Consider the following 24,370-nt stretch of genomic DNA (forward strand, 5'->3'; position numbering starts at 1 on the left):
AGTCTCTCATCTTCTAAGACAATCTAGCTCTAGAACACAAAAGAGCCAAACTTTCAAAGACAACTGGTAATTCTTCCCTGGAGCCAGAGAAACTCAGACAGCAGGACGCCAAGTCTTCCTAGCTACTACCAGAGCCCAAGTCTCCCATAATCGGTGTGATGACTGTGTTTGGTGAAGGGGTCTGGAGGGGTGCCAGCGACCAGTATGCACGGAGGGAATATCTCTCATTCTTTTTCAGATGCTTATGGGAGAAAGCCAGACAATTTGCCCTCCATGTCATTCTGTGATGATAATTATTTGTTATCATGGCTCACCTTTAGAATTTTTGCAAAATAATCCTATAGCCATTCCTATCAAGTAACAAGGTAATTTTTATGCAAAATAATCTCAGCCTAAAAATAATTATTTTTGCTTCATTTACCATAAATCAAACCATTAAACATTGTCAGAAATTTAATGAAAAAAAAAAGCCATAAAATAAACTTCTAACTTCATTCAGTGTAAATGACTACTTTTCCATTTTTATACATTTTCATTTATTTAAAAATTTTGTACATCTACTTCTTAAATATATGAAAATATATGAACACTGAAAGGTAATAACTTACATAGAACAATATTATATATATACATATATATGTGTACACATATATGTATGTAATTTTCTTTGTTGTTTAGTAAATATAAGTGTAAGACCAGGTTTTCTTCTTAAATCATACCTTTTACACTTGGCACACTCTTTCTGTCCACTTTCACCACTTGATCGCTTTTTTATTTTCTAGTAATGTTTCTGCCTCCATTTTTATAGCCTGTGAATAATGTAAGACTCTATTTGTAAGTGAATTATTAATCATCCCTGTTTTTCATAGGAGAATTCAACCTGTTCTCATTTTAGGTAACAATTAAGCATCCATTTTATTCTGTTCACCTTTCTTTACATTTTGTATTTTTTTTTAATTTTGTTTCTCAATTCTTAATTCTCGTTTCTTTGGACATTGCAGGGTATTTTCTAATTCCTATAGTGATTATCTTCAAAATGCCAGCAGTCATTATCAAACACATATTTCTCTATTATGTGAAAGCTAGCTACCACTCATTTCCCCTCCCAAAGAAATTCTCTTCTTGACATTCCAATAAAACGAGAGCCTTAGACATTTCATTCTTTACAATTTGTTTTAGCAAGGAATATTTCACATATAGCACAATACACAGCTTCTCAGTGTACAGGAATTTTACCTACGTTTGCAGTCTCAAACCACCACCAGGTCAAGATGTTTCCATATTTTAGCAGCCCTGAAAGTTCCCTCAGGCCACTTCTTAATCAATACCCACCATACACCTACCAATGCAGCCACTATCCTGATAATTCTTGAACTTTTAATAAAAGAAATAATATAGTGTGTTCCTTTGTGCCTGGCTTCTCTTATTCAGCATAATGTTTTTGAGATTCATAAAAACATCTGTCAGTATATCATTCTTTTTATTATTGAGTATATTTCATTGTATGAATAAACCACAATTATTTATCCATCTCCCACTGATGGACATTTGGGTTGTTTCCAGTTTGAAGCTAGTATTAATCATTCTGTCGTGAACATTTGCATGCGTGGCTTAGGTAGAGGCACGCCCTCATTCTTCTTGAGCACATATCTAGGCGTTGGATTGCTGGGTCATAGACTAGGTGCATGTTTAACTTTATTAAAAAACTGCCAAATACTATAGTTAATAATACTGTATGCATATTCGAAAGTACCTAGGAGAGTGTATCTTCAAAGTTCTCATAATGAGAAACAAAAAACTGTAACAATGTATGGTGATGAATGTTAACTGGACTTACTGTGTTCATTATTTTCCAAAATATGCATATATTGAAGCATTACATCGTATACCTGAAACTAATATATGCTATGTCAATTATACCTCAATTAAAAAAAAAAAAAACCTGTCAAATGATTTTTCCAAAGTAGTTCTGCCAATTTGCATTCTGATTAGCAATCTATTAGAATTTCTGTGATTCTTAATCTGTTCCAACACTTGCTATTGATGGTCTTTTTAATTTTGGGGATCCCCCTAGGTTTATAGTGATATCTCACTGTGTTATAATTCGAATTTTCCTGATAACGAGTGATAATGAACACCGTTTCATGCTCTTATTAGCCATTCATATATGTTCTTTTATGACATATATTCTACCCTTTTGCCATTTTTAAAAACTAGTGTTGCTTTCTTACTTGCATTTTAGGAGGATAAATAGTCACAGTATGTACATCTCTAGGAATGAGTAAAGAGGATACAAGAGAAACTCATTTAAAATCACTAATAAAATGATTACATGCAAAATAAAAAGAGGCCAAATATTGGAACATGTAATTTAGAGTAGAAATCTGAATAACCAACAAATATGAAAAGATGTTCCACCTCATTGAAAAGTTAGGAAATGCAAATTAAAACATTAATGAACCATCAGTAACTTTAATCAATTATGCAAAAGACAAAAGTGTGAATAACTGAGGGTTAGTGAGGATAGCAATAATTGGGAGACTTTATAAACCAGAACCACTGCCTTGAAGATCCACTGGACAGTATCTAGAAAATGTGAACTTGCACATCACTAATATTTAACCATTTTGCTTTATGGTATATTTACACTGGTAGACATGCAGAAAAGTGCTCAGTGTAGCCTTGTTTATATAGCAAAAATTGGGAAAAACAGGAATAACCAACAATAGAGAAAGAGACATAGAATTGTTCTAGAGCACTTGCATAAGTTTTATATAGATATGTTTCACATGGACAGACCACGGGAACATGATTTTGAATTAAAACAAGTGATACATGATCACTTACAGAGTGCTTCTTAAAAAAATGATAAATTATACAGTGAGTAATTTTTAAAAATGAGAATAAATATAAATTGTCCTAAGAATCTAGTGCTTACACTAGCAACATCAGCATTTCCTGGGAATATGCATGCAACTCTTAATCTCAGGGTTGTGAGTTCAAGCCCCACATTGGGTATGGTGATTACTTAAAATAGAAATGTAAATTCTTGGGCCCAACCTCAGACCTACTGATTCAGAATCTCTTGTGTGTGGGGCCCTACAATCTGTTTTAACAAGCCCTGAAGTAGATTGCTAAAGCTTGGGAAATATATATTATAGACTTACATCTTATATAAATATGTATTTGCTAAAAATATAGTATAGATGGCTGGAGGAAATCAAAGAAATTTCTTGACAGTGGCTGCCTTTAGAGTTGGCTCAAATATCTATAATGTCATGTCTATAACTATAAAAATAAATCTGAAACAAGAAGGACAAAATACTAATATTTGTTCATTCTTAGTGGAGGGTATGAGGGTCTTTGTTAAATTATTCTGCATCCTTCTGAATTTTTTGAACTTTTCAAAATAAAAAGGAGCTACAGAGAACATGGTGTAAATGGTTACTGAATAGTAGAGGGATTTCATGCAGTAACCAAAAACATCTTAGTTCTTTCTCAAGTCTTCAAGTTGAATTAAGAATATCTCAAGATTGCAAAACAAGCTCCTTAAAAACAAAACAACAGAACCCATCATTTTGTAATCATTTACAATAGTTAAATTTACTGAATCAAACTTCTCATGATTTTGCAGCTCAAAACAACAGAGAGAAATAAACCAGAAAGCAGAGTGGATATTAAGTTGTAACTGGCATCTATAATCTCTATTTTAGCTCTCTAATTTGATCAGAATATTGATATCATTGATGTTGGAAAAGTTAAAAGTTGAAATTAGGAAATATACTTATTTGAAACAAAATTTGTTACCTGTATTTGTTTACGTATTGGGATTGTTTAGGATTACATATAAACAAAGCATCTCATTGTTTTACAGTGCTTTACTTTGTAAGAATATGTTTTAACCTCACTTTCTTCCTCCGGGCAGGGCTGCCCTTCAACCCCCAAGTATAGATACAATGTTACTCAGTACCTCCAGATTTCCCAGCTACTCTTCCGGACTTCTCAAGTTTCTCAATTCAGGTTTTAGGATGTCTCCCTTAATGTAATCTTCTGCTATATGGTTCTGAAAAAAGAAAAGCCACTTCCTGTCACTTGGAAGATATTTGACCAAATATCTTAGGATATTTTATTAGGATGAAACCTACTTCACTCATCACTACTCAAGGCTAAACTCATACAGTCAGGCTACCCTTGGCTCTCTTTCATTCAACCGTGACTCTCTCTGCATAGCACAAAAGTAATATAAAAACAGCCCTTGACCACAAAGGCTTACATTTCAGTTAAGGGTATAAGAAGTATCCATTTGCAGCATCGTGCAGAAAAACAACACCATAAAATAGCATTCTACATGGCAACCATAAAGTGCTAAATCATATGGGATGACACTGAACAGAGAAAGAACTTTAAGAGAAGTCAGGTCATGGTGGAAGGTACTTGCAGGAAGGTTTTGTGAGAGAAATGAGGCTTAAAAGTTAGACAGCACTGAAAAAAAAACTGGGCAATAGGAATTTGTGGGAAGCAGAATAGCGTGGCCAAGGGATGAAGGCTGTAAGGTCAACAGGGGCCAATGAATAGCAAAGGTGTGGGAGAGAAAGTGGACTGTAGTTATGGAGCTCTGAGAAATATAAAAGGTGCACAGACGTGATATACATCCTATGTTCCCTGATTAATAAAGGCTTCATTTGTAAGTGTGCTTAACCCACATCACAAACCATCTGGGAAATCATGCGGAAAAATAAGATCCTTCCCCACTTATTATCATCATCATGAACTAGTATTAATATTTTACTGCCTGTCTTTTATTTCACAATATCTGTTTCCTTCTCATTTTTAAACATATAAAAATAATGTATGCTCATTCTAGGACGTTTTCAAAAATGACTAAAAACTGTGAGACGTTTCAATTGATATTCATGGAGCACCAGCCTTTACTTTTTTAGCTCATGTGAGCCTTGCAACAACCTCATTATCTGTACCTTATAAAGAGATAAATGTAGCACAGAGATGTAAACTAGTCTAAGATCACACAGCACATAGGCAGGGCTGTCACAACTCGATTCCATGAATTATAGTGTCAGAGCCCATGTACTTAACCACGCCACTGGGTTCTACTCCCTATCTCTCTTCCAAAAAGACGAGTTTGATCTCCGCATTAGAGTCTATGATATGTACATAGCACAAATCTTTAAATATGCCTTCATTATAAGTTACTGTATCTATCTGAAATACTTTACTCTTGTAAATAATGCAACATTGAATATTTTTATACATAAGTCTTTATAGGAGCATTCAATTATTTCTCCAAGATACATTCATATAAGCAGAGCTGCTAGGACAGACAGGAAAAACTTGAGGCTTTTGTGTTGTTAAAATATTTCCAGAAGTACCGATCGATGATCATGGTACCACTCCCAATATGTAAGCAAGAAGAGACTTCTTTATATCTCTTTTAACTCTCAGAATTGTATTTTTAGTTAAACTTTTAACTTTGAGATAGTTTAGATTCACATGCAGTTACTAGAGAGAAATCCCATGTACATTTTAGCCAATTTACCCCAATGATAACATCTTGCAAAACTTTCGCACAATGTCACAACTAGGACATTATACTGATACAGTCATGATACAGAACATTTCCATTATCAGAGGACTCCTCATGTTGCCCTCTGATAGACACACACACTTTCCTCCTGTCCCCACCTCCTCCTTCTTTCCAGGTACCACTAACCTGTTTTCTATTTCTATAATTTTGTCATTTCAAGAATGTTATATAAATGGAATCATACAGTATGTATCCTTTTTAGTCTTGCCTCTCTTCAATGAACATAATTCTTTGGAGGCATCCAGTTTGTTGCATTTATCAATAATTTATTCCTTTGTATTTTGCTGGTAATAATCCATGGTAAAAATGCAGCATGGTTTGTTTAACCATTCACTCCCTGAAGGACATCCGGGTTGCTTCCCGTTTGGGGCTATCATGAATAAAATTACTAAAAACATTTGTGTTCATGTTTTTGTGTAAACATACATTTTCATTTCTCTGGGATAAATGCCCCCAAGAGAGCAATTTCTGGGTCAATACAGTAGTCATATATTTATTTTTATGAGCACCTGCCAAACCGTTATCCAGAGTGGCCACACCATTTTGCATGCTCACCAACAGATCCGGTTTCTCCTCAACCTCACCAGCATTTTTTTTTAAGTAAGTATTTTTATTTTAGCTATTCTGCTAGTTGTGTTTCCTCATTATGGTTTTAGTAAATTGTGTTGTTTTTTTAAAAGATTTTATTGATTTATTTTAGAGAGAGAGTCTGTGCTCACACATGCGCACAATGGGTGGGTGAGGCAGAGGGGGATGGAGACAGACAGACTCCACAGGGAGCATGGAGCCCAGTGCAGACTCCATCTCACCACCCCTGAGATCAGGCCCGAAGTTGGAAACACCAAGAGTCAGAAACTTCACCCACTGAGCCACCCATGTGCCCCTAAATCATGTTATTTTTAATCTTAATGAATTTAATGCAGATCTGTGATTTCCCACTGTAATTTGGAGGGTTTTTTTCCATCTTCTCAAATTTTTGGACCATTACTGTTTTTTCTATAACTTATATAGTTCATGTGCTTTTTACATTTATTTCATGTACTGATGATATTAACCCTTCATCTTTAAATTCTTTTCCTGATTTCACTGAAATTACTTGAGCAAGTAAATGCTTAGGTTTTCTTTTTTTTTTTTTTAAGGTTTTATTTATTTATTGGAGAGAGAGAGTGAGCAAGACAGAGCACAAGCAGGAGGAGCAGCAGGCAGAGGGAGAATCAGACTCCCCACTGAGCAGGGAGCCTGATGCAGGACTCGATCCCAGGACCCCGGGATCATGACCTGAGTGGAAGACAGATACTTAACCGACTGAGCCACCCAGACATCCCATGCTTTAGAGTTCTTATAAAATTTATTCCTAAGCCTTGAATGACCACTATACTCCAAAAGATGCTTTCTAAGATCACTTCAACTCTCTGTCAGGTCAGTTGGTTCAACTGAACTGAATTGAAGGCTTTTAAAATTATGAATAAAATCTTGCCTGCATATTATACATAAATTTATTCTATTTTTATTAGTACTATGTTTGGTATATTACTCACCTATACTACCACATTATTTGCTACCAATGCGTTATCAGTTCCCTCTGAAGCCTATTTTTTTTTCTTCCTGATCAGTATTTTATAGTCCTCAGCCCATTTCAGCGTCTCAGAAAGCAAGTGTCATACTTGGAAATGCAGCCATATAAATCCACAAAATGTACATAGATTTCTGAAGAGAATAGGGATTACACATAAAGTTAAAGGACCAACAGAGTTTGAGAACCGTGTACATGTGCATGTCCGTTCTGGCTCAGCCATGACCACAGACGTTCTCTGTGACCTCAGAGAAGACCTTTGCTGTGCCTTTTCCATTTCTTTATTTTTTTAAGATTTTATTTATTTGTTTGTTTGTTTATTGGGGTGGGGAGGAGCAGAGGGAGAGAGACAAGCATACATCACGCTAAGTGTGGAGCCCAACACAGGGCTCGATCCCACGACCCTGAGTATATGACCTGAGCTGAAATCAAGAGTCGGGCACTTAACTGACTGAGCCACCCAGGAGTCCCTCCATTTCTTCTTCCATAATCAGGATCAAATCATTTTCTGCCCCCTTGGTCTGATCCAGGAAAATTCACTGATGCGATAAAGGCAGCGGAGAGGTCTAGACCAAAGACGGCTTTCAACCAGGAAGAGAGTCATTTTAATTACCCACCCAGGAACTATTGCAGTATCAGATGGGAGGGGGCAGATGACGTCGGAAGCAGAACACACAGCAGGGTTGCTGTTGTAGGCAGCCCACCCAAGAACTGAGGTGAGCATTCACAGCCAGTTACAGTAACTCAAAACACCGTGAAGGTCAGCCTCAGAAAGTCTTCACAAAGCTCGAGATTTTTCTTAAGGGTTGCTGTCCACATACACAGCTTGCTCTCTAGATGAAAGAACACCTGGCAACTTACAAAGGTGAAACCATCTGAGGCAGGGCTGTGGGCAGTGGGCTGAATCTGCTGTTTGGAGTCGGAGAAAGGCAAAGTTTGTCAGAAGAGATCCCAAATCCCTCAGGAAGGAGCAAATGCTTCCAGCAGGATGAGATTTGATGAAACATCCGTCTCTCTGAAACATATTTACCTGTGGAAGGCAATTTACCCATGAAAGGCAAATCCTTTTTTCTCAGCTAGAGGAAGCCACCTTCCAGAGTATTCTAAGCAAGGCCAGAATCCTCACACCCCCAGATTCCTGACATTTTGAGGTTCATTTAGGCCAGAGGTTGGCAAACGAAGGGCCACAAGCCAAGAGAAGCCTACCACCATGTTTTTGTACAGCCTGTGAGCTGAGACTGATTTTCGCATTTTTAAATGGTAGGAAAAAAAAAATCAAATGATGAACAACATTCCATGACACATGAAAACTGTAGGAAATTCAAATTTCAGTGTCCATCAGTAATGTTTTTTTTTTTTTAGAATGCAGGCATGCTTATTCATTTATGTATTGTCTGTGGCTGCATGGGGGGGTACAACAAAAGAATTGAGTAGTTGCAACAGAGACCATTTGGCCCAAAAGCCTAAAATACTCACTGCCTGATCCTTAACAGAAAAAAAAAATTGGCCGACCCCTGATCTAGGCCATCCTCCCACACAATCTTTTTATAGACCCAGTAAACCATCATCTTACTTTGTGCTTCACGCCTGTCATGGCAGGGAGTTCATCACTTCACAAGCAGGCCTATAACTTTGACAGCAACAATCATCAAAATTATCATTATTTTGAACTCAAATCTCTAACCCACTGGGCCTAATTATGCTCTATTAAAATGACCTAGAATAAGTCTACTCTCTTCATGCATGAAGGCAAAATGAAATGAGAAGAAAATTCTTTGTTAATACTACACGCATGAGGTGTTGTCTATGGCTCGACATGAGGAGACTAAGGGCGTCTAAGAGCTGGTTTTACCTCAGAGATTCACCAAATCCCACCAAACATGCTCTTGGCCTTGGCTGCTTGCAGGGGCCAACGCTGTGGTCTTGGAGGAGTTATACACACTTGTTCAGGCGAGCCCATGCAGAGCAGACCGGCTGGCACACTGGCCCCCCGGTTCTCTCAGTGGCACCTCTGAGGTAACTAAATTCCAGCCATTTAGGCTTCTGTCCTCAGCACTTTCTCTCCTCAGGCTATAAACTTGTCTAAAGGAAGCAAGGTAAAGTATTTTAAGTTATAAGGGAGGGGTGCGTGGGTGGTTCAGTCGGTTGAACGCCTGACTCTTGGTTTCAGCTCAGGTCCTGATCTCATGGGTCGTGAGATCAAGATCCCTGTTGGGCTCCATGCTCAGCGGGGAATCTGCTTGGATATCCTCTCTCCCTCTGCCCCTCTCCCCACTCGAGTGCATGCGTGCATTCTCTCTGTCTCTGTCTGTCTGTCTCTCAAATAAATAAATCTTTAAAAAAAAAAGTTATAAAGGAATCTCTGGTATCATCTTGTCCACTGCTGATCGAAGAGAGTTCTGTGGACCAACAATGCCAGTATTACCAGAGAGCTTGATAAAATTGCAGGATCTTAGGTTCACGCAAACCTTCTGAATTAGAATCTGCATTTCTACAGGATCTCTAAGTGATTCATGGAAAAGTTGGAAAAGTGTGTAGTTAATCCATGGCCATTCTGTAAACTAGGAGCCTGAAGTTTAAATTTAGTGCCTCAGATCCTGGTTCTGATTTCGTTTTTCTAAGCAGCGTCTACAAACATCCAGGAGAAGTCATGATCATACCTTTCAGGGTGAAGTAACCCAGAAGGCTGCCTCATCCTGATTCTCTCCCTTTATTCAAAACCAGTACTCCTGGAAATCAAACCCTAGTCCATAACCAGCTGGCTCTGAGCTTAATCTCTTCATGCTTAATGCTAGCAAACAACTCAGTTAAAATACATACACATAAATTCTGAGCTAAATATCTGTCTTTCAATGTCCTTCAGTGGGTGGATGGTTAGACAAACTGTGGTACACCTATACTAACTGTACCACTCAAAAAGGCACAAATTATTAATACACAGAAAAGACTTGGATAAACCTCAAGTAAATTATGCTGAATGAAAACAGCCAATCTCTAAAGGATATATACTTCATGATTCCATTTATAGAACATTCCTGAAATAATATAATTAGAGCAATGGAGAGGAGGTTAATGGTTGATAAGGACTGGGCACGGGGGAGAGGGTGGGTATGGCTATAAAAGGATAAATAAGGGGTGCTTGGGTGGCCCAGTTGGTTGAGCGTCCGACTCTTGGTTTTAGCTCAGGTTGTGATCTCAGGGTCGTGGGATCAAGCCCTGCGTTAGGCTCCTCGCTCAGTGCGGAGTCTGCTTAAGACTCTCTCTCCCTCTCCCCCTCCCTCTAAAATAAATAAAGAAATCATTTTTTTAAAGGATAAATAACATGAGGAAGTCATATGGGGATAAAAGAGTTTTTCTGTATTTTGATTATGGTGGTGGTTACACAGAGCTACACTAGTGAGAAAACTGCATAGAGCTAAACACACATGTGCATGTGCACACACCTGTGTGCAAGCATAACTGATGGAATCTGAATAAGCTTTGTGAATTGGACCAACATTGATCTCCAGATTTTGATATCGCACAATAGTTATGAAAGATGCAAATATTGGGGGAGGCCGGGTGAAGAGTACCCAGAACCTTGGTGTACTTTTTTCTGGCAACTTCCTGTGAATCTGTGATTATTTCACAATGAAAGGTTAAAAAAAGAAAATTTCAAAGATGCATTAACATATGGATGAATGAGTGAGCAAATCAACAAACAGAACATTATCCACAATAGGAGTGGGAGAGGCAGGTCCCTTGCAATTAAGAATGTGTTTTCTCTATTTTTTTATTACAAACTGTTACTAAGATTCCATCAGTTATAACTCTGTCCTCTAATTTGGCTGGTTCTAACTAGATGTAGTCTTGGCATTTAGATAATGAGGAGACATTTTTAGGCTTCTGATAACTCTATGTAAGATATGACTATATAATAAATCAAATGTCAAAGATTTAGAAACATTTCTTAAGGACAAATCTTGTCTTTCTGTAAAGGTGCAAAAATACATCACGTCTCACACATAATCCTTTTATCTAAGACATTTATTTGGGGCTGAAAGAATTAAAAACACATTCATGGGACTATGAGGTCAAGATCTTCATATTATAGGCCCTGCCCACACCTCCTGCATCTCAGATTTTTTTAACATCCATCTTAACTAACATGAAAATGGGCCATGCATTTTAACGTAATTGCCACTTTTGCCCTTGCACATGTAATTGCTTGAATTTTAGTTTTAATTCTCCCTCTCTCTTGCTGTAATTATGAGAACAATTAAGTGTCAGAGTTCAGAGCTTCTCAATTTTAAGAAAAGAGGAACGGCCAAAATGAACTCCTTTTCCTGCCTTGAAATACCAATTGCTACAACAGCTGCAACTAACATTTTCATAGTGCTTTGCAACTGATAACACACTCTCACTTAGAAAGATCCATTTAGGGGTCAACTCAGACAGTATGGAAAATTGTGTTGAAAGCTACAAAAGTAGGAACAGAGAACTGCATGGACATTTTCCCATGAATCAGCAAAAGCCTGTCTGAGTACAACTGAGTCCATGGACTTCAAGGAAAACCAGAACACCCCACCCTTTGCCACAATCTCTCATGCTGATATTTTTGAACTCCTGGTCATGGCCACCATCACTCTCCAAGAGAACTTGTATGTGTCCTGAGCTTGGGGGAAAGAAAGTCAAATGTATGAACCAGGACTTGAATCTACCAATTGTAAAAGCTAATGGCTTGAACACTGGGTGAGGGAGGGCCTCCCACTTATTGATTGGAAAACCTACCCACGGACAAGCTTCTTGGGTCTTTGTGACTCCTTATTTGATAAACTGAGTGCTTATGGAAAGCAAACAGAGCAGAAGAGTTCCACGGGGTCCAGAATACACGTATTTATTGAATCCTCAATAGGTATGTGCTTTGGGAAAAGAAACTCTTATCCAAGGCTGCAAGGGATATTGAAATGAGTTGAGTCCAGAGCCAAACCAGAACCCAAATACAAATGTTCAAAGAGACAAGGGGTAATGTCACTAAATCAGAAGGGGGCAAGAAACGGGAAGGAAAAATAAAAAAGCAAGAGTGCAGCACATAGCCCTGAATTCAAGCAGCAAGACATGGTGCGTCCATGAGGAAAGCTGGGGCATTCCCTAGACCACACAGTTTTCTGCAGCCATCTTTTGTGGACCACGCAGAATGTAGGCAAGCTGGATGAGCAAAAAGATCAGAAGGCGGGCAGACTGAAGAGGTGTGAGTAGAGGGAAATGTAGTTATTTTCCTCAAGCACCTTACAGTACAGTGGAGAAGCTAGATGCATTCACTGGTAATTAACACAAGCATACAGGTGTATGGGAAAGGCCTTCCTAGAGGAACAAACAACGGCCTGAGGGAATATGGGAAAAAGAAAAGTTGGTTTTGATTTAGGGAATCTTAGAAGGCTTTGCTGAGGAAGAAGCATTTAAACTGGATTTTTATAGATAGCATTTCAAGAAGTAGATATGTGGGAAGACAAATTCTGAGAGAAGGAAAAACATGTTCGAAAGCAAGAAAGGTAAGAATATATGAAGTATCCTTGCAATGTATTATTTGAAAATAAAGAGAGCAACTGGCCTCACAGGTCAGTGGGCCTGGAAAGAAGATGGGCAGACCAAATTAGACCACTGTGGGCCTTGCCTGATACAGAAATGACCTGCATGGTAGATATTATGGGGAACAGAGGAGGGAAGAATAGAGGCAAAAATGTCAGTGAGACAGAATATGTCAAAGAGAGGTCATACGGTTCTTGACTGGAGGTGTTCGAGAACCTGCAGAAGTGGGTGACTAGAGGCAAGTCAGTGGGAAAAAGTCAAAGATATTTTTGAGATTTCCAACCAATATCACTGGAAGATGGTGACACTGTTCAAAAAGTATTAGTACTTGGATATTATGAGTTGGTTTTAAATACTTTCTCTTTGTGTCAAATGATTCTTAGCAAACATATACATTTCTGACTACTTTGAAAATCAATATGAGATTATTTATAACTTTAAGACATTTCCCATATTAATTTGATTGTGTTCTTTAGGTTTAATTTAATAGAAGCTGAGCATGAGACAAGAATTTGGGTCCCAAGACGCATGATTTATTGAGGGTGCTCTTGGGAGAAATTTGTAACAGAGGGAAGGAAGCATGTGGGATAAGGAAACTAGTTAAGCAAGTCCAGGCTCAGCCTTGGTCCCATGGGAATGTCTTGAACATGAATTGCATCACAGAGTTGGTCTCAATTTGAGGTAAAGGGATCACATTTTTGTACTCCTGAATCCATCAGTCCTTGGCTTCAGGCTATCCCGGGGTCAAGGAGATAAGCCAAATTACTTGGGCTTGAAGATGCCCATTAACTTAGGGCAATTCTCTAAAGAAGGGAGCAGGTGTGAGCCTTTAGTGGCTAACATTCACAGCAGCTGGGCATGGGTGTACCATCCTACTACAAGGAACCTAGGTGGGGTACCATTATTGCCCACTACCTATGAGTTTGGGTATTCACCTTGGATAACCATATATATCCTAGGGTATTACAAATAAAGGATATTTTTTAACTTATTATTTCTTTAATTGCCCCTTGTCTCCCTAACTAAGGATGAGATGGAAGAGAATATATTCCAACTCACATCTTTAATTGCACACTTTGGACCAAGGTCTTTGAGAGCAAGAATATAGCCAAGAGAGTGCTGAATTCTCCAGAACTTCTTCCATTTTTAACCCCAGCTTCTGTCTCCCCTACAAAGTACCATGATCAGAATATACTGTTGTCTGAATTTGTGGGTCATGCTCTTTGTTGCCTGGTAAAATTTTAGCTTAATCATCCATTGATCTCAAATTACAGGAAACATCTGAGCCCAGAAGTAGAATAAGCGCTGAATGAGTGCCCAGTCTTTGGTGCTGAAATTCTGAATCAACCAAGATCATTTGTAAGAAAAAGAACTTTTAGATGAGCTCTGTGTAATTGATAAGCAAGAGTGAATGATTTTCAGGAAAAGCTGGGGTCATAGCTTAGTTGCTTCTAACAAAGAATCAATGAAGGCAGTAGTTGGATTTAATTATTTCATGAGATTGTGAATTTCTGGAACATGACCATAGAAAATAGTGTGTTCAAGGGTTGCTGATTAAATGAGAAAGTTTTAAAAAGTATTCAAAAGAAAAAAAATGGGCTTATGTCACAAGGACACAGGAACTAGTTTGAAGGAGCTCTTCATGGCCAAATCTAAGACAATTTGAGCACCAAAACTTTTAAGGAAGATAATCTTCGAGTCTGTACCAAAAATTGCTAGATAAATTAATAAATAAACAGGAGGAAAGGAATTTGAATTCTTTTTCAAAAAGAATGCCGATTACTGGCTGGTAGATGCAGCAGATGAACTGTAGTTGGAAAATCATTATTATTTTTTTAAAGATTTATTTATTTATTTGAGAGAGAGAGAGCATGCACGTGCATGAGCAGAGGGAAAAGCAGAGGGAGAGGATCTTTAAGCAGACTCCCACAGAGCGGGGAGCCTGATGTGGGGCTTGATCTCACAACCCATGAGATCATGACCTAAGACAAAATCAAGAGTCCAACACTCAACCGACTGAGCCACTCAGCACCCCTGAAAATCATTATTTTGCAATCATCATAGCAAAGATAGGATCAGGCAAGAATTATCAAAGGACACTAAATTCATGGAAAAATTTTAATGAGGAGCAAAATAGTTGCATGGTCTTAAGTGTCTTTGACAAACTTTTATTTGTTGCAAAGGAAGTGTATTAACTATACTGTAAGGAAATTGAACAACCCCTTAATGGGGAAAAACTTGGACAATACTTTGGCTGATCAGAATCAACATGACTAATGAGGGGCCAGGGGACAAAGTACGCATCTTAATGTGATATCATGACAAGGGCCCAATATCCCCAGTGCAGTATTCCAGCTGAGAATGCACAACCTCAATCTAGGGACAAGGAACTCTCAGAAATCCCCAAATGAGGACTATTCCATTAAAAGGAGACAGTTGTGTTATTCAAAATTGTCAATGTCATAACTAAAAAGAGGCACAGTTCCAGATGAAAGAAAACTAAAGAGATATGACAATTAAGTGAAATGTGTGATCCTAGACTGGATCCTGTGCGAGAAGGAAAATAGTGCTATACATGTCCTGAAATTCACAAGTGGCTGTGGTTATTTAAAGAATGTCCTTATCCTTAGGAAATATATACTGAAGAATCTAGGGGTGAAGAGTCATAATGTATGCAACCTACTCCCTAATGGTTTACAAAAATCAGTTTATACATGTGTGTATGTATGCATATGCCTATTTAGAAAGAAAGAGAGAGGGAAAAAAGGCAAACAAATTAAGTCAAAATGGTAACAAAAGATAAATGTGGGTATTCCTCCAGCTTTTCTGTGGGTTTCTAGATAAAAATGTATTTACAGTTAAGATGCCTTTTAAAAAAATAGGGGCAACTCAGTACAAACATATCAATACCATTATCTCCAAATGATTTCCTGCCAGCTGAACAAAATGGAGTCCATTCCTTGTAACTTGACTCCAGCACCACCAATGACCTGGCCCCCACACCACTACTGATGTTTCTACCATGACTTCCCAGCTCTCAAATGGTCCCACTCTGATCACTTGGCCCACCACTCATAAAATGATATGACGAGTACAAGCACAGTTAGCATGGTGTCCCCTCCTTGTTTTAAGGTCCCTTGTTGACTACCGATTACAGATCAAATTCATTTGCTTGACCTTCAAGACCCTCTAAATATGACCCCAAATTGGTATTCCTTTCTACTTTCTACTAATATCTGGGACAAAATGTGGTGTAATAGAATGAGGCTTAGTGTCAGAAAGACCCCGAGTTCTCACCTAACTCCAAACTTCTGTGTGAGATAAGGCAGGTTCCTCAACCTCTCTCAGGTACAATTTCTTCATTTCACACACAACAACAACAACAACAACAACAACCGATACCCAGTTCATCAGTTCCCCAAGTCTGTAATAATTGCCATTCCTCCCCTCTATACAAAAGCTTCTTCTGACTGGCATTTCCTCGTCCTTGACTGTTTTTCTCTGTGAAAGCATTCTTTGATCCAACCTCAGTCTCGTATCTTTTGTGGAGATCTTCCATCTTCCCCACCCATTTGCAATTTCTCTCCCTTCCACATTCTCATAGCCCTTTGGTCATATCTCTATTATGAATTCATGTTTTATTTCCCATCTTCATCTCAGTATTGGACCAAATGAGCTCTCAGTAAGTGTGGGCTCAAAACACGTGGGCCCTCCTCCTGTGGAGCACTGGGGGGATAGTAAGTACCTATATAGTATTATCCCGCATTTTGGATTACACATTCATTTAGGGTGATGGCCATGTCTTCATGTATCCATCTGAATTCCCCACAGGACATTCAGCAGAATGCAATGGGGTTCTGTGCCCTCAATTTTGGTGAAAATATAATAACAATAATGATGAAAACAACCAATACTTACTGAGTATTTACTGAGTTCCTGGTCCTGTTCTAGGTACGTTATGAATATTAAAACATTTAATCCTCACAATGATTTCTTGAGATGCATATGTTCTGTTGCTAGTCCCATTTTCCAGGTAGGGAAACTGAGACACAAAGAGGCTGAATAACCCACCAAAGTCAGTAAAGCAGCAGAGGCAGGTACAAAGCCCAGATAGTTGGGCTCCAAAACTCACTCACCGAACCAGTACTCTGCACCATTTATCCTCAGACTATATTGGAATCTTTACATCTAAAGGACAGCAGATTGCCACTGTGACAGCAAGGACAGTGTCTCCAAATAGGGAAGACTGTCACTAGAAGTATCAATGCCATAGGGCAGCCATCCTACCTGGTCATTCTCAGGAGGTTATGTTTTTTTTATTCGGTGTCTTTCCAGCAAGAACACTCTGCTTTCTTCCAGTATCTTCCTTAAGCCTTCCCCCCAGGTCAGCAGTTACTGCTTTACTACCAGTTTATGTTTGGGGGCTCCATAGCCTGGATACCTTACCACCAGCCTCCTCCCCTATTAGATTTTTACTGTGACGTGCTGGATAACAAAACTCCCCAAATCTCAGTGGCTTACAACAACAAAAGCCTACTTTTCTTATTTTTCTCTATAGATCAGCTGTGGTTTGACTACGCTTGGTTGGGCTTACCTTGGTTCAGGTGGGCTGGGAAGTGGATGGATGAGACCACATCAGGAAGGATGGCCAGAGAGCATACTCATGCATAATGTACCTACCCCGGAAAGTCACATTACCCCAATCTGATTAAGTGGGGTATGATGCAATCAACCAACAAATAGCTATAGAGCATGGAAATATAACATTGTCTTGGTGTTGCTGAGTCCCAAAGAGAAATGATCAAGGACCAATGGACCTGTCTGGGAAGACAGGACTAACACACTTGGCAATACCTCCAGAACAAGCCAGTGTGTGATTAAGTTCTCAACCACACAGAGGAGCTCCTAGAGAAAAGGACAGTATTTTATAAAGTGATAACTGCACAGCACAAAGCACATGCAGAGAAAGCCTTGGGGAATTGAGAGCTTTGAAAGAGGACCTTGAATGTCCTATAGATAGAAAGAACAGATAGAAAATGTTAGATACGCATTTCCAGAGAGGATAACCAGATGAGTCAGGAGAGATGGGGGACAATAATAGTGTGGAATATTATAGGATTGTCATTTAATAGAGTTTTAGAAAACCATATTTCAGGAGCAAGGGAGGGATAAAGGAAATTGGTCTGAACTGACAAATACCTTGGCTGCCCTGTCTGAGAGAAATTCCTGAACTGTCTTTTTGACTTAAAGTTCTATTTTCTGTGTTATTTTTTACAGCTTCAAACCCCTTCACTTTCTGACTAAACTGTGTGGAAAGAAATGAAATTTAAATGATTCAACATATGTCACCCAGAACTACTGGGCCCTGCCGTTCTTTTTTAAAGACAACCCCCATGAGAGTTTCTATTTTCAGTTTGAGCAGATTTCCATTTCAACCAGAGCTAGCTGGGATACTTCTCCCCTCTCTTTTATTCAGCGTGGGAGCCAGTTGGGATTCTTTAAAAGATCTGCTGTGTTGCTGAGTGTCCTGGGAGAATGGAGCATTGCAGTAGATTCGGCTGAACCAATAAATCATGACCTGGACACACCAGCCACAGTGCCCTCCTGTTTATCACAAACAAGAGGAAATGCAAGGCCTTTTCTTTCTTCTTTCATGGGAATGTGGCACCCAAGGGGTTATTATACGAGGAGGAAGAATTAAAAGCTGAAAGTTAGATATTTTTCTAGCTTGAGTTAAAATGTTACTTTGTGATGATAAATGTCATTACAGAGACTTCTAGTGCTTGTCCAGATCTGGTTCTAGGAACATAGGAAGATTAAAAATCCCTACCCTGTTGCTGCGGAGTGGTGATATTTGACTGGTTCTGGCCAATGCACTGAGACATGGATGAAGTTGTGAAAGACTCACTCACATGTCTCCAGTGCCTCTTCCCCTGCCTGTTGAACAAGGAGGCTCTTTGTTCCCGATGGTGCAGCTAATAGTGGTGCCCATCAGCCTGGACCACCAAGTCATTGTACGAAGAACAGCTGTCCTGAAGGGTTTCCTGGACACTCAGAAGACACTGCCAAAGCAAGAAAGATACCTTAGCTCTGGTTGGTCGCTAAAATTCCAGAATTGTTTGTTATCACAGTTTAACCTACCTGTGCTGACTAATAAATGCTAATCCATATCTACAAGTCTCCAAAAGACAGTCAACTTGATTTAGGCTAGAGTAGTTAAGACTGGACAAAATAGAGCCCAGTGCGGAGATGTCTGAGCAGCATAAAGTAACCCCTAAGTTCCAGCGTGGGTTTTACTCATAGGTGAATCCCTCCCAGTCTCATTTAGAACCTAACAGTTCTTACTTTACACACAATTCTAACATAGCTTCTCCTGTCTAGTTTATTTACTTATTTTTATAATAATTTTTTATTATGTTATGTTAGTCACCATACAGTACATCACTAGTTTTCGATGTAATGTTCCATGATTCATTACTTGCGTATAAGCAGAAAGTTAGAAAGGAGAGAGTTCAGAGTCACACTTACAGCAACAAACAGAGACAGCTGACAGCTCATCAGCTTGCTGCATTCTCGGTCCTGAATTAGGTGAATTTATAAGTTCCCATAAATTTTCCTGTGACTCTCTGAAATGCCATTTAGTCTGTTACCTTGGCAATGATTGCTTAAGGTCTTCTAGGTGACCCACCACCCTGTGATGCCTAACATTACCTAAAGAGGATACAGTGGAAAGAATATCAGGAGCATGGTGTTGTTGACAAGAAGCCAGTGCAAGCTCATTAGCTTGAACATATACTCTGGCTTCTTACCACTGGCCCACAGCATTGGACCTGATTGTAGACACAAAATGTGTAAGGGGCTAGACGGCATATATAACCAAATAACCGTGTGATCTACAGAAGCAAATTCATTATACAAATGTGGACGTACAGCAGCCCTGTCTAGTATTGCGAGCTTTGCTTGTATTGGCCACAATCTCTTGAGGACTCTTTCCTAAGGTTAATTCTACCTGCAATTAATAATGGCAGGTGTAGAGAACTATAGATCTTTGATTGCCATTTTCTCCTGCACACTTGACCACTGTTCATGAAGAACAAAGTTGACAGGTGGTGCCTGAGGGAGGTAAGATGGAAGCTAACAGATCACATTGTGCCATAACCATTACATGTTTATAAGCCATGTCTAGATGTTCATAACCTACATCTACAGGTCATCCAAATCCTATGCTTTATCATGCAACATCTGTTATTTTTCCACGTCTAAAGCCAGGCAAGGAGGGCGCAATGGATAGAGAAACTATGGTGAGTTTAATTTTCTAACCAGTTATCTCCCTGAATGGACACCTTTCTTTTCTTATGAAAGTGCCTCGAACTTTAAGAAGATTGGGCGTCCTGTTTTCCTGGCCAGCCTATCTTTCAGAATTGCATCTGAAAATTCCTTGCCTGTGAGCATTGGCTGGTGTTTATGTATAGCAACCTGGAGTTTGCAGAGTTTGCTATGAGGACACGTGAGGTTGATCTACGGCAGGTAATGAAGTATGACCTGCTGGAGGTCCCTACCTCTCAGCGGCCTCTGATGAAGAATCCTCAGTAAAAAGAGTCCATATTGAATTGGGAAACGTTTACAGAGAAAGCATGCAAAGGTGATCAATTCTTCCACAAATCGGGTGAAGTCAAAAGCCCCTCATTCTACCTATCACCGCCACAAGAATAATCAGAGCTCTGCAGTGGTCATTTACAAAGTGAGCTGTCAGACACAATCCTTTGTGAGCACAGTTAAAAGTAATGAATTTGTGGACAGGGTCCTTATCTCAGTTGTACCCTTTCTCTATCACTTAGAGCAAACAGTCAGGCTGAAAGGATGGGACTCTAAAGTGGACCTGTGGATGCCACTAGCAGCTCCACTCTGATTTTCCAGAATACGATTCATCTAGCTTTAGAACAAATATACTAATAATTTAGGACTTGCTTTGATCTAAAATTAAATAATTACTTGCAAAATTTAAAAAAAGAAAAGATAAAGCAGTTATAAAGACATGCTATTCTCTCTGGTCTACCCATTTTACTAGGGAATTACATTTTTTTTTAAGGAACATAGAGCTGAAATCAGACAAGTTCCTGCTATAGGAACTGAGGTCACAGTCATCTGTGTCTCGCAAACTCAAGAATGTGTATATTTGAGGAATCAGCATTTGCTCACTTTTGAAGAACTTCCTCCTAATATGTCAGAGTTAACAAATCATTAAAAATAACCTTTAGTCTCACGTGGCAGAGATTTTGCTTATTTCTGAGAGGCCATGAAATGAAGGATTGAATGATTGTATTTTTGTTGTTTCAAAGCTTTAAAAGTAGAAACATCTCCTATTTCTGCTCCTAAAGGTACAATATTGAGGACTGTCATTTGTTGGAAGACTGATATGGAGGCAGTGGGTACTATTTCAATCTGGTACTTTTCTTTTAGGAAACCAGAGCAATTGAGAGGCAGGTAAGCACAGAGGAGTAGTTGGTGTATCAATAATGGAATGTTGTTAAAGGCTTATTGATTCTTCCCTGTTTTAGTGATTCCGATATAACACTTGGGGAGGAAGACCGGTTAAGTGAATGTAATGCAAGTTTGTGTTAAGACAGGGGTAGAAAAAGTGTTGGGATACTTCCCAAAATTATTCTGTGTCACTACTTAAGTTTGCCAACTTAAAACTCATCTTTATCCACACAACTAGCAGCACTGCAATTCATATCAGAACATGTGAGTATTTCTACCAGTCTCAATAGATCTGTTTACAGTTTCGTTGTTACCAAAAAGTCACCTTCTTTTTTTTTTTAATGTTTTTTTATTATATTATGTTAGTCACCATACAGTACATCCCTGGTTTCCGATGTAAAGTTCGATGATTCATTAGTTGCGTATAACACCCAGTGCACCATGCAATACGTGCCCTCCTTACTACCCATCACCAGCCTATCCCATTCCCCCATCCCCTTCCCCTCTGAAGCCCTCAGTTTGTTTCTCAGAGTCCATAGTCTCTCATGCTTCATTCCCCCTTCTGATTACCCCCCCTTTCTTTATCCCTTTCTTCCCCTACCGATCTTCCTAGTTCTTATGTTCCATAGATGAGAGAAACCATATGATAATTGTCTTTCTCTGCTTGACTTATTTCACTTAGCATTATCTCCTCCAGTGCCGTCCATGTTGCAGCAAATGTTGAGAATTCGTTCTTTCTGATAGCTGAGTAATATTCCATTGTATATATGGACCACAACTTCTTAATCCAGTCATCTGTTGAAGGGCATCTAGGCTCCTTCCACGATTTAGCTATTGTGGACAAAGTCACCTTCTATATGGGATTGTTAGAAATGAGAGACCCCAGGCCACTGTTGTCCATCATCTACCGTCCTCATCATACTGGAGCTCTGACCTTGAACTTCTCTAGTTTGGCTGCTTCCCTGAACTCGGGGCAATGGATGGATGTCAGGGGATGTATGTACACTCAAAATTCCATAAAAATGTGTGTGAGCTTGGGTGTATGCCTGTGTGTGTGCATATTTCTGACAACAGGGTCCATAGTTTTCATCTGGGTCTCAGAGTAGCTCTGTACCACTCACTCCAAAGAAGGATAAGAAACACCAGCTACAAAGGCATGTCTTCTATAGTGTGCACCCAGCTCAACAACTCATTTGCCTTTTCTGTCACCTCAAAGTTTCCATGAGGATGCAGGTTTATCCCGGTCCCACTCCATGTTCCCCTCTGTTTCTTCTCGTTCCTTCACTTTTTTCTCCCCCTTGAAGAATCCTCCCCTATGAATCACGTCTGAGTGGTCTCTGATGAACGTATTCCCTCATGGGTGTTAACTGAAGAATATACAATCTCTTACAACGCTCTTTTGCTTTACATTTAAAAAAAAAAAAAGTAAGAGCTTATACCGAAAGAATGAATGTGATACCATTTCAGACACTGTGGTCTCTAGTTTGAAATTACTTAAGTGCCCCTCGCAACACCTTTCTCATCCCACCAGCAAGTGACAATACTGTGCATGTGCATGTGTGGCTGATTCCAAACAAGCCATTTCCTTAAACCACGGGAAGTCACCAAGAGGACACATTCTTGTTCAACAGGGGAAACAGCCGCCAAACTTGCTGAGAGACTAAATAAGCGTTGGCAGATTTTCATATTAATTTGTAATCTGATCACGTAGCGTTATGTCTAAGTTGTACAATTATACCTTTTTAGTAACCTCAGACTGTTGAAGAACCTGTATCCATGCCCTCTCTACAAAGAGAAAAGGGCAGAATGTGGCCAGAATTGCTTATCTTGCTTTTCCAAAAACACAGAAGAGCACCATCTGAAAGAAAGTGCAGGCAGGGAAGTGGTGGGCGCTGTCCTCCCTCACGCTGCATTTCTCCAGCGCACAGCAGCCTTTAGCCTCCATGTCAGTTCTTCCCACACACTGTGCACCTGCTTACTCACCCTAGCATTCTCATGGGAATACCTGTGGCTCCTCCGGCACCCTATCCACTCCCTTTCTTCACAAATACACCCCACATCCCAAAGGGTATTCCCAAACATGTATAGACATCAGCATCTTCCTCCTAGAGAGGAGACGATAGCCAATGACCTGTTAACAGTTCTGAGAAAACTGTCTATACAAAACAAAACTGCTTAAATAAGCCCACAAAGAAGGATCCCGTTAGACCCTCCCCGCAGCTTCTTTGGGTCTCCTGTAACACTCCCCAAACCTAATCATCTTCCATATTTTGCCTACTTTCCTGAGCAACAGTGGGGGTGTGTGTGTGTCTCTTTTCCATTATCATTAATGGGAACTGGGAGCACTTAAGAGGAGGCAAGCCTTTCCCTAGAGATGTAATTTCATGCATTAAGATATCAAAACATGAGAGAATACACATTGATATGTGCTGGATTCATACAATTGGCTCCATTAACACTAATGGGAATGAGGCCCGCGTCTCCCCGCCACACTGACTGGACGGATATCTAAAGCCTGGCGCCTCAGGAGGCCCAGGCTTGATGACTGACCTCACCCTTGCATGTAGTTTCCTTTGTTTTCAAAACCAGCTGGATAAATATGGCAGAGGCCCCTGATTGAATATAGATACCAGGTCCTCACCCCGGCAGCAGGCAGTCTATGTGGTGTGGCTTTAAATGAATGCATGAGACTGATTCCATAAACCACATAAACATCAGTCTAACCCGTTCATGGTCACACTTTTCAAAGAACAGACAAAGCAAATTAAGGATATCTGTTTTCCTTGTGTTAAAAAGGAGACAGAGATGGCAGGCCCAAAATGGAGTTACTTATGCTAAACCCCACCAAGACTTAATACTTCACCTGAATGCAGCTTCGGCTTCCCCTAGAAATGTGATCTTTAACCAGCCATATTGGAATGTTTTCATCAACACTAGGAGGTAATCCACTGATAGACCCCTTCCATTCCCTGTTAGGAGGGCAACCTTGCTAAACACAAAGCAATTTTTACTAATAATTACCATTTTGTCCTCTCTCTCTGCCTTTACAAACCTTTTTCTTTCTGTAGCTCTTTGGAACTCCTTTCTATTTATTAGATGGGATGCTGCCCGATTCCTGAATCATTCAATAAAGCCAATCAGATCTT

Source organism: Ursus maritimus, unplaced genomic scaffold (genome assembly GCF_017311325.1).
Source record: "Ursus maritimus isolate PB19 unplaced genomic scaffold, ASM1731132v1 scaffold_22, whole genome shotgun sequence".
NCBI lineage: Eukaryota > Metazoa > Chordata > Mammalia > Carnivora > Ursidae > Ursus > Ursus maritimus.